The sequence below is a fragment of the Ascaphus truei genome, chromosome 1 (assembly GCF_040206685.1).
Source record: "Ascaphus truei isolate aAscTru1 chromosome 1, aAscTru1.hap1, whole genome shotgun sequence".
Classification (NCBI taxonomy): Eukaryota; Metazoa; Chordata; class Amphibia; order Anura; family Ascaphidae; genus Ascaphus; species Ascaphus truei.
In genome coordinates, this window is record NC_134483.1 from 323,310,981 (window position 1) to 323,327,104 (window position 16,124).

Consider the following 16,124-nt stretch of genomic DNA (forward strand, 5'->3'; position numbering starts at 1 on the left):
CAGGACCACGCGCCTGGTCCCTCCATGCCTCTGCTCACCTGCTCCTCCTTACGTGGTGGTCCGTGCGGCAGCGTCCTCCGCTCCTCCGTCGGTCCCCCTCCCGGCGGCGTGTTGTCCCCACATCCCGGGGGGACGCAGCAGGTTCCATCCACATGCGCACAATGGCGCATCGCACCCCCGTCACGCGAACGGCATGTATGCACGTCTCTTAAAGGTGCAGACGCTTATGGGAATGCCTGGACTAATCTCAGGGTGACTACACCTGAGTTTCATCCTGCCTCAGCTCATCAGAAGTCTACCTATATCTGAGCCACTCCTCCCTGTTCTACCTGATTTGTTCTCTTCAGTATATATGCTTCAGTCACCCTCTGGCCGTTGCTGAGCATTGACATCTCTATGCACCGTGTTCACTTGCAGCCTCAGTATCTGTCTTCATTATTTCGTATGCCTGTCGTGACCCTGCTTATTCCTGACCTGTCTCTTCTTGTTCCCTGAACCTTGGCTTGACTAATGAACGTCTACGTTCTCTTCTCCACAAACTCAGCTAACGGACGTCTACCACTCTACGCTCTCCAATCCTCGACTACGGCTTACGGATCTCGACCATTCTACGCTCTCCAATCCCGGACCATTGGCAAGTACCTGTTACCCTCTCCACTCTCCTATCCTGACCCAGCTACGTTCACAACTCTGCAATCCAGACCCACCATCGTGGTTTAGGGCGGTGGTTATATATATTCCCCACCTCGGCCCCGCGGTTCAGTCCAGGTTGCAGTGAGCATCCGTGATAGGGCCTATGAGGTGGTTAGTGAGGCTATAGTATGTAGTGTTTTTATTGTGGGTAGCGGGGGTGGGTGAAGGGGGTATTATCCCAAAGGATGGGTGTTTAGACCTTGCGGGTGGGTAGAGGGAGGGGTTAACCCCTTCATTACCTTAGCGATATGAACCACTACGGTAATGAAGGGGTTAACTCCACCCGCAGTCCCATCGCAAGGCCTAAACACCCACCAAATACCCCCTTCACCCACCCCCTCTACCCACAATAAGCCTGGCACTGGTGGTTAACCCCTTCATTGCCTTAGCTGTTAGCCGCTAAGGTAATGAAGTGTGCTGTAAATGCATTTTTCCTGCATCGGATGCATGCCTTGGGTCTCTGGTGATATTAATGGCTATCAGCTCCGGAGACGCCCGGCATCAATCCGATGCAGGAAAAGGGCCTGATTTTTTCTAAGTCCTGTCTCGCCCCTCTTTGCCGCTCATCCCCAGCTTCTTGACAACTTTTTGTGCCGGGACGGTTTGGAGAGGAATTCTCAATTCAAGAATGGCGAGAAGCTGATCGGGGCTACTAGAATTCAGCGAGTTTAAAAAATTGGTGAAAAGTTGCTTTTCGCCAGGAGTCTGCCGGAAAAAAATTTCTGGAAAAAAAATCTGCGACTTTTTCTCTTCTTGACAGCTTCTTGCTGCTTACTGAATCTGACAGGCATTTTTGTTGAGAAACTGGCGAAAACTGCCTTTTCGGCGCTTACTGCATGATCCCCAATGTGTAATGTTTGCATTGGGGCAAGTACCCTTTATGATTAAAATGGAGAGGCTTGCCATAATAATGAGATGTTATGCATATACCAATGCTAATATTAGTACATGTACTGTACATCCATAGATTTGTAAGTATTTTAATGTATGCACTGTGATGTAAGATAGTATTGTATTGTACTTGACATGGTTCCTGCCCGTAATTTATAACTTGCCATATTAAACCATCACCATGCAGTATTGGTGTATAATGACATTCATATAATTTCATGTAGTGAGACCATCAATGTCTACACCAATAATTCTTTGTTAGTAATATTGTTTGACTTGAGAATGAAACATCCTATTGTGTAGACCTTCTGGACTTAATTTTCAGGCTTCTCAAAATACTTACAATGATTGTTTAGAAACTGAACTCAGTGTGCCTGTTATTTATTTGTGCTGATCTGTAATCTGTTTCAGAGTGTGACCATATTGATTCCTGTTATTGCTTTAAGTATTTGAGGACAAAGAAAATGTTCTGTTTTATATCCCCTCTATGTTTAACAACAGGTGCTGTGACATTAAGGATGTTTAAATCTGCAGAATTAAGTTGTCTATATTCTTTGAAACAAATTGGCTGTCTCTAGGCTTCAGGTTACCATTATAAAATGCCCTTTAATGGCCTTTCCCCTTAAACCTAACCATGATGTTTAACTAAGAATTCGACAAGGGCTGCTCATTGGGATCAAAGAAAGGTTTGTGTAAATAAAATACCTTTGAAAGGAGGTACATTTTTTTAAATAGATACCATTAAATGTAGGTAATGTAATAATGTAATTTTTTTAGCAAGATGGTTGGTCAAAAATACTAATAGTTCCTCCAATCATGATTTTGCACTTTACTATAAGCAGGGTATTTGAATTGTTTGGATATCTCAAGAGGCATGAAAAATGTTCAGTGCAGACAGAGCAAACACCAAAAGTTGTTGTATGAAGTTTTGTTTATTCATTTTGAGGCACCTTAAACAGGAATATTTTGGGGGCCTTCATCCACAAATCTCCTTGGCAATTACCGCCACAAGCTTCATTATTATGATCAGACTTCAACGTTCTAAAAAAATGGAGGTTTCAGGAACCACTGTAGACCTATGAGAAAGGGGGTCATGACACAGGGTGTGAGGCTACAACCACAGGGTTAGGTTAGGGATAGTGTTAAGGTTTGGTGGGGGTGGGCAGCTTAATGTTGGAATCCTGCTGGGGGTGTATATAGAGGAGTGGAAAAGTAACTCGCCTCTTATTTTCCGGCGACTAGTTTAGGGGAAGGTGGGTGTTTGATATATTGTGTTGTTGCAGCTTGTGGTGTTGTTACTGGTCAGATTGCCCATTAAAGGATAGATCACTTTCCCTGGTTGAAAACACCTAAGAGAAAGCATTGCCAGGTTGTTTCTATATGGCTGGTCTAGTGATGTCCTTCAATTTGGGGCTATAGAGTCTATATGTATATCCTGCTTGGACGGTTACGGCTAGTGGGTTTTGTTGGTTATCATCATGGTGATGGGGATGGTTAACCTTGTGGGTGGTGACTCTGCTAGTTATTGTATTGGCATCGATAAAAGGACTGGATAAATAGCCAGTGTGATGGTAGGGGTTAGCCAGTCTTCATAATAAAGGTGAAGCCGGACTGGTTACCCCTGAGAACTGTGGGTCCCTGGCAGCTACATAGCACCATAAGCCAGGGACAGTGTAATGTATAAGCAATAACCTAACCTGTTTGGTGTTTTACATGTTCCCTGTCCCCAAGAAACATGAAACTTCGGGAGTGTAAGTTTTAGGTGGGATATTTCGGTTTAAATGTATTTATCTTGTTTGCAGGAATTCGAGGGACAGGTACCGGTAGTCCCATAATTCTCCCTGACGTGCAGGCATGATTTGCGGGTACGCGAGGTGAATTAACTGGGGCTACACTAGGTCCCCCAGAATCCTTGTTTTCGAGCCCAAGTTTCCCAAACCCATTTCCCTCACAAGTATAAGGTTCCCAAAAAGATATAGTTTATTAGAACAATGTTTTAATGGTTAATACTATATGTATTGATGTCTATACAGTCAGCCCGGGCATCTACATAGGTGCCGGGATGTCTGCATAGATAAGGGAGTTCAAAGGAGGGAAAGGATGTCCAGAGGTGAGAAAACTGTTTGGTGAGCAGGGAAGGGTGATATGCCAGGTCCAGAGAACAAAGGGCAACCTGTTGGGACACCTTTTGGACTGCCAGACCTGGTGGAGCCTGCCCAGCGGGTGGCAATGGGTTGACTGGGGGAAGATGCTGGTCAAAGGCACGTTTCCCATTGGCCAAGTCATATTTCCCACTCGCCTGTTTTTCGACCTGGCTTGGCACGCCCCCTCCTCTGATGTCAACAGGCAGACAAGCCCCATTTTGATTGGCTGGTGGGATAAATTCCCACCCACTGATTGGTCGCCGCTCTTACTTCCATGTTAAGGATAGCTGCGCTATGTAAGGAGATGGCCGAGGCAGAGGACCAGACCATCCAGTGACTTGAGACGGTAATGCCAAGACGGGCTTTTCAAAGTTGCTCTGTTGCGAATATCAGAGCAAATAGCTTCATTTTGGAGCTAGGAAAGTCTGCCTTGATGAGGCTAAGTCAGATGCGAAGTCCAGTTCTCAAAATAGAATGTAGCGGTCGCAGTTGGGTATCCTACCCAAAAAGAGTACCAGGAACCCAGGGACGATTTCCCGGTCAGGGTAAGCCTTCTGAAGCAGGCACCCTGCACCTATTTGAGGCTAGTTTTCACCCCCAGTAAGTGTGTATTTTACCTGTATTTTGTATTTCACTGTGAGTACGCGTTTACCCGAATAAACTACATTTTATTTCACTATCTTGTTTTGCCAAGTGAATGATGACGGTTAAAAGGTGATAAAAGTCCTGGTCTCCTGTGACAGTCAGTTGTTCATTGTAAGTCCTACATTTATTGGTCAAAACTTTTATCCTGTCTTGTATAATTTGTACTGCTCAATTAATCAAGAGCTTCAGAGCTTGTTGCATTATATCCTATAGCCATCTCTGGCTATAAATATTGTGACATTACAAATTCTAATATGAGGCTGGAACTTACAGCATTTGGCCAGTGCTCATTTCCAAATGTTTCTTACCAGTTTATGTGAAAATGGGTTTTGCTTTTTGACCTTTGTTGGGCCATCTATTAATCTGTATATTATGTTCACTTGTTGAAGCTTGTGTGTAATTTTTCCATGTGTACTGAAACCAGAGATCAAGAGCATCTGAAACTTTTATTCTGCAGTGGAAGATAGCTCTTGTACACATTAGGCACAACGCAGAAATTATCAGCAGGCAGGAGTGAGCTCTCCTAGATACATTATACAATATACTCTCTAAGCATTAAAATACACCCTTGAATCAATTCTGTGACTTTGTGTAATATAAAAAAAACATGATTGTTCGTAACTTGATAAGCTTTCCCTACAATAATTAATGTTTGCTGCTGGAAAAGAGACCATCCCACAGTATCAGAAACAATTTTGTAAAACAAAATGATGCCAGCGCAGTTCCCAAATGAGAGGAAAAGGGGGAAAAAAGAGAAAAGCAGTTGCGTAGTATTGTGATGGCTATTTTGTATATCTTTTGTGATGAATATATTGCACTGGCATGGAATTTTCTTGATTAGGCTCTGGTCTGGAATCTCCATAAATCCAATGGTGATTCTTACTCCCAGTGACAGACAAATAAAGAAAATGGAAAAAACACTGATAGCATAGTATATCAAAACTGTATTAAAAGACACCGAAAGTGCGCACAATTACACTCACACTTTCACAGATGGTATAAAGCTTTTAGCTCCAACTGGAGCTGCATTTGGAGTGGGATTAATTTATAACAATAGTCTCATCCAAAAGAACTCTGAAGGAGCGGGAGAGGATCCCAAAAATAGATAACTGAAGATTTAAAAAAAAAAAAAAACTTTTTTGTTTTTTAGTAAAACAATATTTTATAACTTTTGAACAACAGAACAATCAAGCAGCAGCAATACCAGAAATATATAATATACTGTACCAGTAATAATTTTATTTTTCCCCGGAAAAGAAACTTTGTCAAAAAGCGGAGAAAGGCCAAAGGAGAAATTTCGATGGACCTACTGTACAGTATAATATCGCTTTTTTGAAACGTTGATTCGCATTGATGAATCTGATTTAAAAATCCAAGTACTGAGTCTTCTTGAGGCCCACACACGCATGCGCATGGATTTGAGCAGAATGACTCCTCCACCCCCACCCCCCGAAGCCATTCTTTAAAATCTTTGACGCTTTGTTTACAGTAATTGTGTCGCTGAGTCTTCTTGAGGCCGGTGGCCTCTTTGAGGCTTTGTTCACAGTAACGCATGCACACTTGTGATAATCCCTTCACGAGTGACTCCTCCACACACATTCCAAGTGAATTTCAAGTTTAAGGGCCGGTGGTAACTGTAGCCCCTTCCACCCCCCCCCCCCACCACCACTTCACACACAAAGCCTTACGAACAAACCAATGTGAATAGAAATGTTTATCCACACCTTCCCCAAATGAATCTGTTCAATGATTCTTGCGAATTTAAAGAATTTTTTTTATTTAACCTGAATAATCATTGAAAAATAACAAATACACATACTGTTACTGTAATCATGAATAATACAAATGTACAATCTTGTCTTTACAGTATCTTCTTTGTAATTTCTGCATTGCATTTAGGAGTACTTTTGTCATTGAGAGAGAGGGGTGTAAATGAATGACTGTTGCTACAATATACACACAGTGCAATAAATTTACACATGATACCCCCCCTTCCTTTTTTAGTGCAGCAGCTCTGTCTGAAAAGAAAAGAAAAAATGAGAGCAGTAAAGTGCATGTAAGGCATTGCGTATATCACTATATTGGATAATACAGTTACTACTGTCAATCTATACTGTATACTGTACAATACACAGTAACAGTATAAATACAGTATACTGTACAGTATATACTGGAACTCTATACTACATTATAAGTACTTATAACTACTTTATAACAAGTTTTTTAGTGCAGCAGCTCTGAAAAGAAAAGAAAAAATGAGTGCAGTAAAGTGCATATAAAACAATCTGTGCCATACTTACCTGTATCATACTTGCTGTACCTGTACTTACCATACTACAGTACCATACTGTACCTTACTACAGTACTTTCCTGTTGCCTGCCCATTACGCTGTAAAACAATGGGCAACACGGTCGTAATATGATCTATATATTTATTACATATTTCTACGGTGAGTATGTTGTTCCAGAAACTCAGTATGCCATCCGCCAATTCATCCTTTTTTGACGGTTTCAACACTTTTCTGATATGATCCTTGAGCTGATGCCATACAATTTCGATAGGATTCAAATCTGTCGATCTGGAACTGGAGGGGGTAAAGAGGGAGAATTAGTTAAAGAGATATACAGTAAACAGTGTAAAACAATGATAAACGGTTACCGTACTTACTCCGGTGGCGTCTTATGTGAATTATCCTAACACTGGACATTAATATACCACTGTACACTCGTCTGGATACATCTATCCATAGAGTAAGAATCACTTGGTACCATTTAATCATTGTTTTAAACCCCAATATTTTAACGGTAGTGTCATTTAATAAAGTCATTTTAAGAATCTCACCATTTCACATTGGATCAGAGTGCTTTCTATAGGGGTTCTGTCTGTCCACCATGTATTCCGGTGGCGTCTTAGCCAAGTTGATACCGCTGGCAAGAATATGCGCAATAGACGTGGTGTGTTTCGGATCATTGTCCTGGAAGAATCGGTGACCAGCTGGAAATTCACGTGTAATGTATTCAACAATATCGGGCACTATTTCCTCTAGGAAAAATACTTTATTCCTGATTCCTGTAACAAGAAAAGAAAAGTGCTCCAAATACTGTACACTTGTACAGTACAGTGTATAAGGTAACAGCATGTGACTTTGTGCATTATTTTACCGTCAAAGATGATGATGCATTCTGGTCCACGTCTAGAGATGGCACCCCACACATGCAGCTTCACTGGGTGTTTGGGACGCGGCTTCAGAGATATGCGTTTTTTTTTCTGGAATGCAAAAGTGGCAAATCTCTCAAGCGATAAAGTTAACTCATCAGTAAAGATGCAATCCTGAAAAGTATTGCCACTTTCGATCCATTCCTGTGCCTGGTCCACTCTTTTGAGCTTCCCTTATCATAGGATATGCTCTATAATGAAAAGGAATAATTTTAGAGGTACTGTACCGTTAAACCACACTTTTACCTACTGTACTGTCCAGTACTAACCTTACACGTCCATATTTCCATCCCAATCTGTTCCTCATCACATTGATGCTGCTCTGAGATGCGGTTATATTGGGATTTTGCTCTAGAGCGTACTTGACCTTTGTGGCACACCTCTCATCATTCTCTTCACTTATTTGGTCAACCAGAAGCGTTGTTGCCCTACAGTGTAAAGGAAAAACAACAATTTGTTACAGTAGGCCACAAAAATTCCCTGTATTGTATTCTTTGTCATTTATACACAGCATATACTGTATATACTGTATAGTGTATGGGGGATACAGTATATGTACCAGTACAGGTATACACTTTTGCCGCTATATAAATATACTGTAACATTATAATATAATATTACGTGTACTGTATGTGTGTGTCATACTGTATACAGTACAGGCATACTCAACATTAACATACGCAATGGGACCAGAGCATGTATGTAAAGCGAAAATGTACTTAAAGTGAAGCACTACCTTTTTCCCACTTAGCGATGCATGTACTGTACTGCAATCGTCATATACGTGCATAACTGATGTAAATAACGCATTTGTAACAGGCTCTATAGTCTCCCCGCTTGTGCACAGCTTCGGTACAGGTAGGGAGCCGGTATTGCTGTTCAGGACGTGCTGACAGGCGCATGCGTGAGCTGCTGTTAGCCTATTGAGCGATATGTACTTACTCGCGAGTGTACTTAAAGTGAGTGTCCTTAAACCGGGGTATGCCTGTATACTGTATACTGCATTGGGGGTGGTGAGTGAGTGAGTAATAATGAAGTGAGTGATAATTAAGGGGGGAGGTGCAACTCACTTTAAAATACAATGGGTGTCATGGGTGTCTTAAAATTAATTGATTATAGGATTGTAAATCTTGATCAAATATTTAAAACATGCACACGAGACGTTCTTAGTCATACTGTACTGTACTGTACTGTATGTAGAGGACAATTTTTTTTTATCTCAAATAATTGCTAGGAAAAAGGTTCTGTTAAAAACACTAATGCATTTAATCTGTACTGTACAGTAAAGAAAACACACTGTAAATACTTACTCGGTAGTGACAGTTGGGGTCCGCTTGACACTTTTGGCCTTACCATGGGCATGATAGCTCACAGTGGTTGCTGGTAAAACGAGGCCCGAAGTATTTAACCAGCATTGTATCTGTGAAATTTGGTGTCCTCTCTTGTACATATCCTGTGTTCTCATGCTGAGATCCTTTGAAATGTTTTTCGTCGGCATTGCTGCATTTAGAAAAAAATACAAGCACAAGAATGTATATTCGATGTGCAGTCAATGTGTATTCAATGTGCATTGAATCAACAAAATGGATGGTGTTTTTATACTTTAATGGGTCTCAACCTCACTCGACAGGTTTAGTACACTGTACGCCCACTTTTAACCCCTACACCTCGTGTCCATGCATGCGAAAAAATTCAAATAGGGACACAGTGTATAAAAGGTGACACAAATTGCCTACCACACGCTGATTTCTATCTGAACTTGCCCTTGTTCAGATACTGCATTGTGCATTATGCCATCTGCTTCCATGGATCACCCCCGATTCTATGGACGCAGTAAGCTGCTTGCTTCTGCCGTGCAACCGACGAAAAAGCGAAAGGTGGAAGCTGTTACCAAGCCAAAGCCAAAGCGAAAGGCAAAGGAGAATAAAGAAAACGTTCCGACGACTCTAAAGGCTAAGAACCCTGGGACTTATTATGTCAAGAAGAAATTCACTGGCGTACAAAGAAAGCAAAACATTTGGAATCCACCAGCACCCATCCATGAAACTGCTCTGCTGGGAACCCCTAGGTCACCTGTTCCAGCACCCATCCCCTATGATGCTCTGCTGGGAACCCCCAGGTCACCTGTTTCAGCACCCATCCCCTACGATGCTGCTGTCCTGGGAACCCCCAGGGCACCTGTTCCAGCACCCATTCCCTACGATGCTCTGCTTGGAACCCCAGGTCACATGTTCCAGCGCCCATCCCCTACAATGCTCTGCTGGGAACCCCTATCTCATCCGCTCCAGCATCCATCGACGCAGATGTCAACAGCACTCCTCACACCAGATCAGCTCATTTGCCCGCATGCTGAATGTTTAAGTTGTGTCGATATCCCTGACAACTCTATGGTGCAAAAGATTGATCTTCTTTTGGAGACCATGTTTAATTTGGATAGGCATATTGAGAAAATGGAGAGGAACATGGAGAAGATGGAGAGTAACATAGCGGCAATAAATTCTTTGCTTGGAGTTCCTGGCCCTGTATGTCGGACACAGGAGCAGGAGGGTGGCCTGGACATGTACCTGTATGCCATTGATGAGGATGAGATGACAACCCCGGTAAGACCACGACAGGAGATGACAACCCCGATAAGGCCACTACGACAGGAGGATAGCATCCTCCCAGACCACCTACCCTCGCCCGCTGCCAGAAGCACACCCATTCCCAGAAGCACACCCACTCCCAGAAACACACACGCTTGCATTGAAACGCTGCCAGACATCATCTTGCGCAACCTGCCCCATCAAATTCGAGAGAAATACAAGGTCGGAAGTGCTGGTCTAGCCCAGAAATATGCACTGTCCATCTTTAAACACCACTGCAGTTATGAGGTGTACAGCGGGTGGACACACAACGTTAATTATGAAGGGAATAAAGCCAAGAAGGCTCTGCCAGAAAATTTAAGGAGAACAGTTTTGGAGCAAGTGCAGCGTTATTTTAATGTTACTGATCATTTAATGAGAACCGTGAGAGACACCATCAATGGCCTTTTGAGGCATATAAGGACTCGTCCCTGGAAGGACAGACCATTGGGGATCGACTTTGCTGCTTGATTGTTCTGTTGTTCAAAAGTTATAAAATAATGTTTTTACTCAAAAAAAATTTCAATTGTTTCAGTGTGTCACCTTTTATAAAACATAAGTATAACATTTCACATAATGTTTGGTTAAAGTCAGTCCCTCAAGAAGGCTACAAGAATTTTCATGAATGGCTCGGGGGTGGGGGGTGTTGATAAGCGGTTGCATTACCGTTGTCTTGTTAGCAAGACTTTGCGTGCGAGGTGGGTGGGGAACTGCTACTGTAGAAGTGTGTGCAGGATTAGTTAGTAAAAAAAATAATGAATGTGTTTGGGGGAGGACTCGTTCCACAGTAAGGGCTTATCAGCCTACAAGAATTTTCATGAATGGCTCGGGGGGGTGGGAGGGGGGGGGGGGTGGTGTCTCTTGTTCACATACACGCATGCGCCTAAATGTGATGACACGCATATGCATTTCAACAAGGTTCAATGAGACATACAAGCATGCACATAAATGTGATAACACGCATATGCTTTTCACATGTACTGTACGCATGTGTGTTTGATTGAACCCGGGCTCGGGAAGATTAAACTAAGCCACAAAGCCACCAATAACAAATGAATGGTTTGGGGGAGGTGTCGATAAGAAGTATAAATACTTTAGCCTTGTGTATGTGTGTGGGGGGGAGGGGGAGAGGGCTGTATGCTGGATTATTAGTACAAAGAAATATTTTCAACAGGACATCATAATGTTTTGAACCCCACACCCCCAAATAAAAATCATAGTATGCCACCCACCTCATAAAGTACGTACATGATTAGTGTAGAATTAAAAAGCTACCGTAGTGATTGATTCTCAGAATAGCAAAAATTGTTATGCAAGCCCATGTTAACCAAAAAGGTTTTTTTTTTTCAGACTTGAAATTCACATTGAATGAGAAGTCATACACGCATGTGCCTAAATATGATGATACGAATATGCATTTAAACAAGGTACCATGAGACATACATGGATGCGCCTAGCTTTCCACCAATTGTACAGTATCTACTGTAGTAACTGCTCAGCCAATCATATTGCTGGACTACATTTTCTAGAATTGTGAATAAAATAATAGAACTAAATAACCATGAGCAAAGCGATTGATTACAGGAGAACGGACCAAACTGCAGTAACTAATCACTTGTCTGTGTGCATAATGTATTGCTATTTTAAAAGAAGCATAATATACGGCATCTTGAACTGCAGGTAGTGTAATTCAGGTAGTGTAATACAGGTAGTTACTGTAGTAAATTATACTGTATTTACCTTCATTATAGACTTTGCCAAACGGTGGTGATGAGCCACTGTCACTCCTGTAGTCTTTATTATACACGTAGTTGACAGGTGACAGCGGGCCTGCTACACCTGTAGTTGACAGCTGATGAAGCTGGAAATCTTTTTGGTACATGCAAGCCTGCTGGTATCTGTACATTAAATCAGACTCAGGCTGGACGTTTTGCAAGTATCCTGGCAGGGACAGATAGCAAGGGTTGCCGGTCACCGGATTTTCACTGATGGTCGGACCGTTATTGTAAGCCGGTGCTGGCACCGGTGCAGGCGCTGCTACATTGCTGGCCTGAAATTGACGAATCTTATATTTATTAAACCTGACCTTTCTCCTTTTGAAGTCTCCATGATCAAAGATAATGGAAAAATCTGGCATCAGACACCAATACCCTCCTCTAACTCCGTGTACAGGGGCAATAAAAAAAAAACTACTTAACTTTTTCCTTATTGCATGCTTCCACCCACGAGCATCAGGTGAAAATTTGTAAAAGTCATACTTTGCGATTAAATATTCATAGATTTCAGTAACTGCGGCCATTTTATCATCTGCTACATTAATTACAGAACCTATTAAAAATGCATAAGTATAGTCAGGTTTTTTGCACACGTACTGCTGTATACTCATTGCATCCGGTCGGTAATTGTGCAGAACAGGAGAAAGAATGTAAAAAAGACACAGAGCATTGAGTTTTTATTATGAAATACCTAAATTGATACAGTAACTTCTTCATTTCTAAGGTCAATTCACAATGGACCACTGTGGTAGACTTGGTTTATACAGTATCTGTTTTTTTTTTTAAACACCTGCAAGTCGACACATTACAGTAGCACAAGTAGTGTACACATTAGAATTCATTACAATTCATGAATATTTATAGCGCGTGGAATACAGGAGATGCAACGATAACGGCTCTGAGAAGTTTTAAAATAAAGGCTGGCACAGCAGTACATGGCTAACTACACTATATACACATACTACAGCCATTGTATATCTCATTCGCTTAAGCTTATGATGTTCATAGTATATTTGTCAGTTGCTTGAATTGGTTAATATAGATTCTCAAAAAAAGATGGGTAGTTGAAGAAGATTTGGCACACTAAGCTAAGCAGTGCTATTCCATAAGATATCTTCAGGTGCCGGAAACACCTTATGAGTGATTAAGTGCAAAGGCCATAAGATTTATTCTGGTGCCCATGTACAACTATGATGAAGTAGCATCATGATAGTTCACTGCTAGTATCACAGCAACAAATCTAGCACACATACAGTGAAGCCCACATTGCACAAAAATACACCCGGGGCTTGATTAGCATTACCAAGAGAGGATGCAAACTGATGCATGTGGTACTGTTTACGTATTTGTCATAGAAACAATTACATATTGTTTTACACAACCGAGTAAACATATTAAATGATTACAAATAAAACTAAATTAAGTCACATCCTTAAGTATGTAAATTGCATCAGTTTTGCATTTTCTTTGAAATTAATAAATAACAATGCCGCAATGGAGCAGTGCTTCTTAACCTTCTCGAACCTAAGGACTCATAGATCTTCAATTATTTACCTACGGACGCCCACAGTATTAAATTATATATTTTCATTAAAATTGTGTTCAAAATTTGCGAAGAAAATATGAACTCAGGACAGGATACAGTGCGTGAATGAAATAAAAGCCCTTTGTGGTTGCTAATAGTGATTTGCAGAACTTAAATATCGTCAAAGTTTTATTGTATTTTTAAGTTTTCTGGTTTGGTTTTAGACAGTTCTAAAAAAATTTTTTTTTTTGTTTTTCACAGACCCCTGGACCTGCTCCATGTACCATCAGGGGTCCATGGACCACAGGTAATGAACCCCAGCAATACTGTAGATCATTTTAGTATATAGTAAATAGTCATATAAATGTTATCAAATTCTTATTTAATTGGCAGACTATTTTATTGTCCATTTTAGATGGACATTTTTGGGTGCAAACAAACTTTAATACAACAATTTGCATAATACAAGATGTTAATAATAAATAGTTTCCAACCTAAAGCTGAGTCAGATCTGTGTCTGATTGCACATTAATCTCAAGCAAGCTGAACTACATCACGTTTGGAGTTCCGGTATGCCTTGTTCTTCCCCATGCCAGCACACCTTTGTGCAATGAGAGGGCAGCCCCTTTGGGGTAGACGATTTGAAGTTCCCCCTCTCTTTGTATATTTTACTTTCACCTTCGTGCCGTGAGACGGATCCATCACCATCGGCTATCACATCAGACTACTGAAGTCCATATGAAAAAAGCTGTTACCTCATTTTTAATCCTGGAAGGTAACTTGCGTCTATTTACTGTGTTGAAATTGATTGAACCACAACTGTTCCAGCCACGTTCTTTAATGTAGAGAAAAATAGTAGTGCTAACCACTAGCTAGTGTACAAATATGTAAATAGTGACAGTGTCAAATAATAACAACAGATAACGGTAGAGTATAAAGTACTGAACAAAATAAAGTCCAGAAAAAAATACTTAAGTCCCGCAGCGGGAGTCCAAAGAGGTTGATGTCCTCCGGTGCGTAGAGTCAATGTGTCACCTTTTGGCTAAAATCCATTTTTACATGGAACACTTAAAAACAAAAGGATTTCAGGCAAAAGGTGACACATTGTGTGCTCATTTGCATGTCATTTCTCAGAATCATTTGCTGCAGTGGAAGCACTGTATGCGAGGTGATAATGGTGAAAGGTAGGCTTGCAGACCTGTCTAAGACATGAATGTGCTCACAAGTGATATTCTTTATTGGCTATATTCTAACGGTTTTGTTTTTTTGTCTCCTTTTTCACCCACCATACCTTAAAATGTATATGTATATATATTTCTGAATTTAGCAATGTTCTTCATGGTCTCATAGTACATTGTAACAGATAACTTCGTCCCTATATGAGTTGTTGCCTGTAACATAATAATGTGGCTTTAGGAGGCACGTCTGTTGAATGTTTGAAGTATTTTTTTCACATGCATTATTTTTTCACAATGAAATGTCGGTAATTGAGGAGGATCCAAAACATGCAGTTTTCATTGTGCTACTTTTGGGGGTAAAATGTTTCCAATCTGTTACAGCTAAATTACCCACAGATGTCTGGACCACATGTAGGGAGTTTTTGTGTTGATGCAACTTATCTCATCCTTGATGATCATTATTAGCCGGGAAGGATTGTTAGTTACTGTTTGTACCTAGCAAAGTTTTGATCAATTCATAGAGCCTTAATACATATAATGGACTGTTTTTCAAAGTCTCCAGCATGCACTAAAAGGGAAAAACTGGTGCAAAGAAAAAATCTCTGCTACTGTTTCAATTGGATTTTCCCTTTTAATAAGAGTGTTGACTGTGAATTGCACCACTGTTTCAGCAGGGAGACTTTGGAAAATAAAATATATATAAAATAACATATAATAACACTATATATATATAGCACTGTGCTGTCATGTTGTTTGAATACAATCTTTTTGCTATATACTACTGAGTGCTGCTTCTTTGATTTCCTTGCTGGGAAGGCAATCTGTTGCATATACAGTACTTGTCTTATGGAACATGCACCTGATGATTTGACTCTTTTAGTTGGAGTGCCAGCTGTGCTATATCTATATCTATATATATATATGTAGAGGTATCTGTACCGTGTTAGCCGAGCTTAATAATCAAAACGAATAGTTGATACCGATGCTCTGTTTTTAAGTAAAACTCTTTCTTGCTTTATTCAATTTAACACCGCCGGAAGAAGAGATCATTGTATCTCGAAAGCCCGCACAAATAAAAGCATTTCGTTAGTGTAGACGGACGTTCACAGAGGTACACAATTGGAGACTTTATAAGGTGAAATTATAACGAGGCTTTATTGTGCCTTTTCCTTAACATCAGGAAACCATCCAAACAAGGGGTAAACAAAGCTTCTATTCACTTGGGAGTGGTTCTAGTGAAATACTATGCAATTCACAACTCCCTTAGTTAAGCATGTCTCCCAGCCCCAAACACATAGCATGAAATGAACAGATATAAAAAGTCTTGTAATAAAAGTCTTATCTGTTCCTTGTAGTTTGGAGGGAAAATCTTCTCTGTCCCTGGTTGCTATCTTTTCTTCAGTGTTTGTCAGCATTCAGGTTTAGAAGTTTT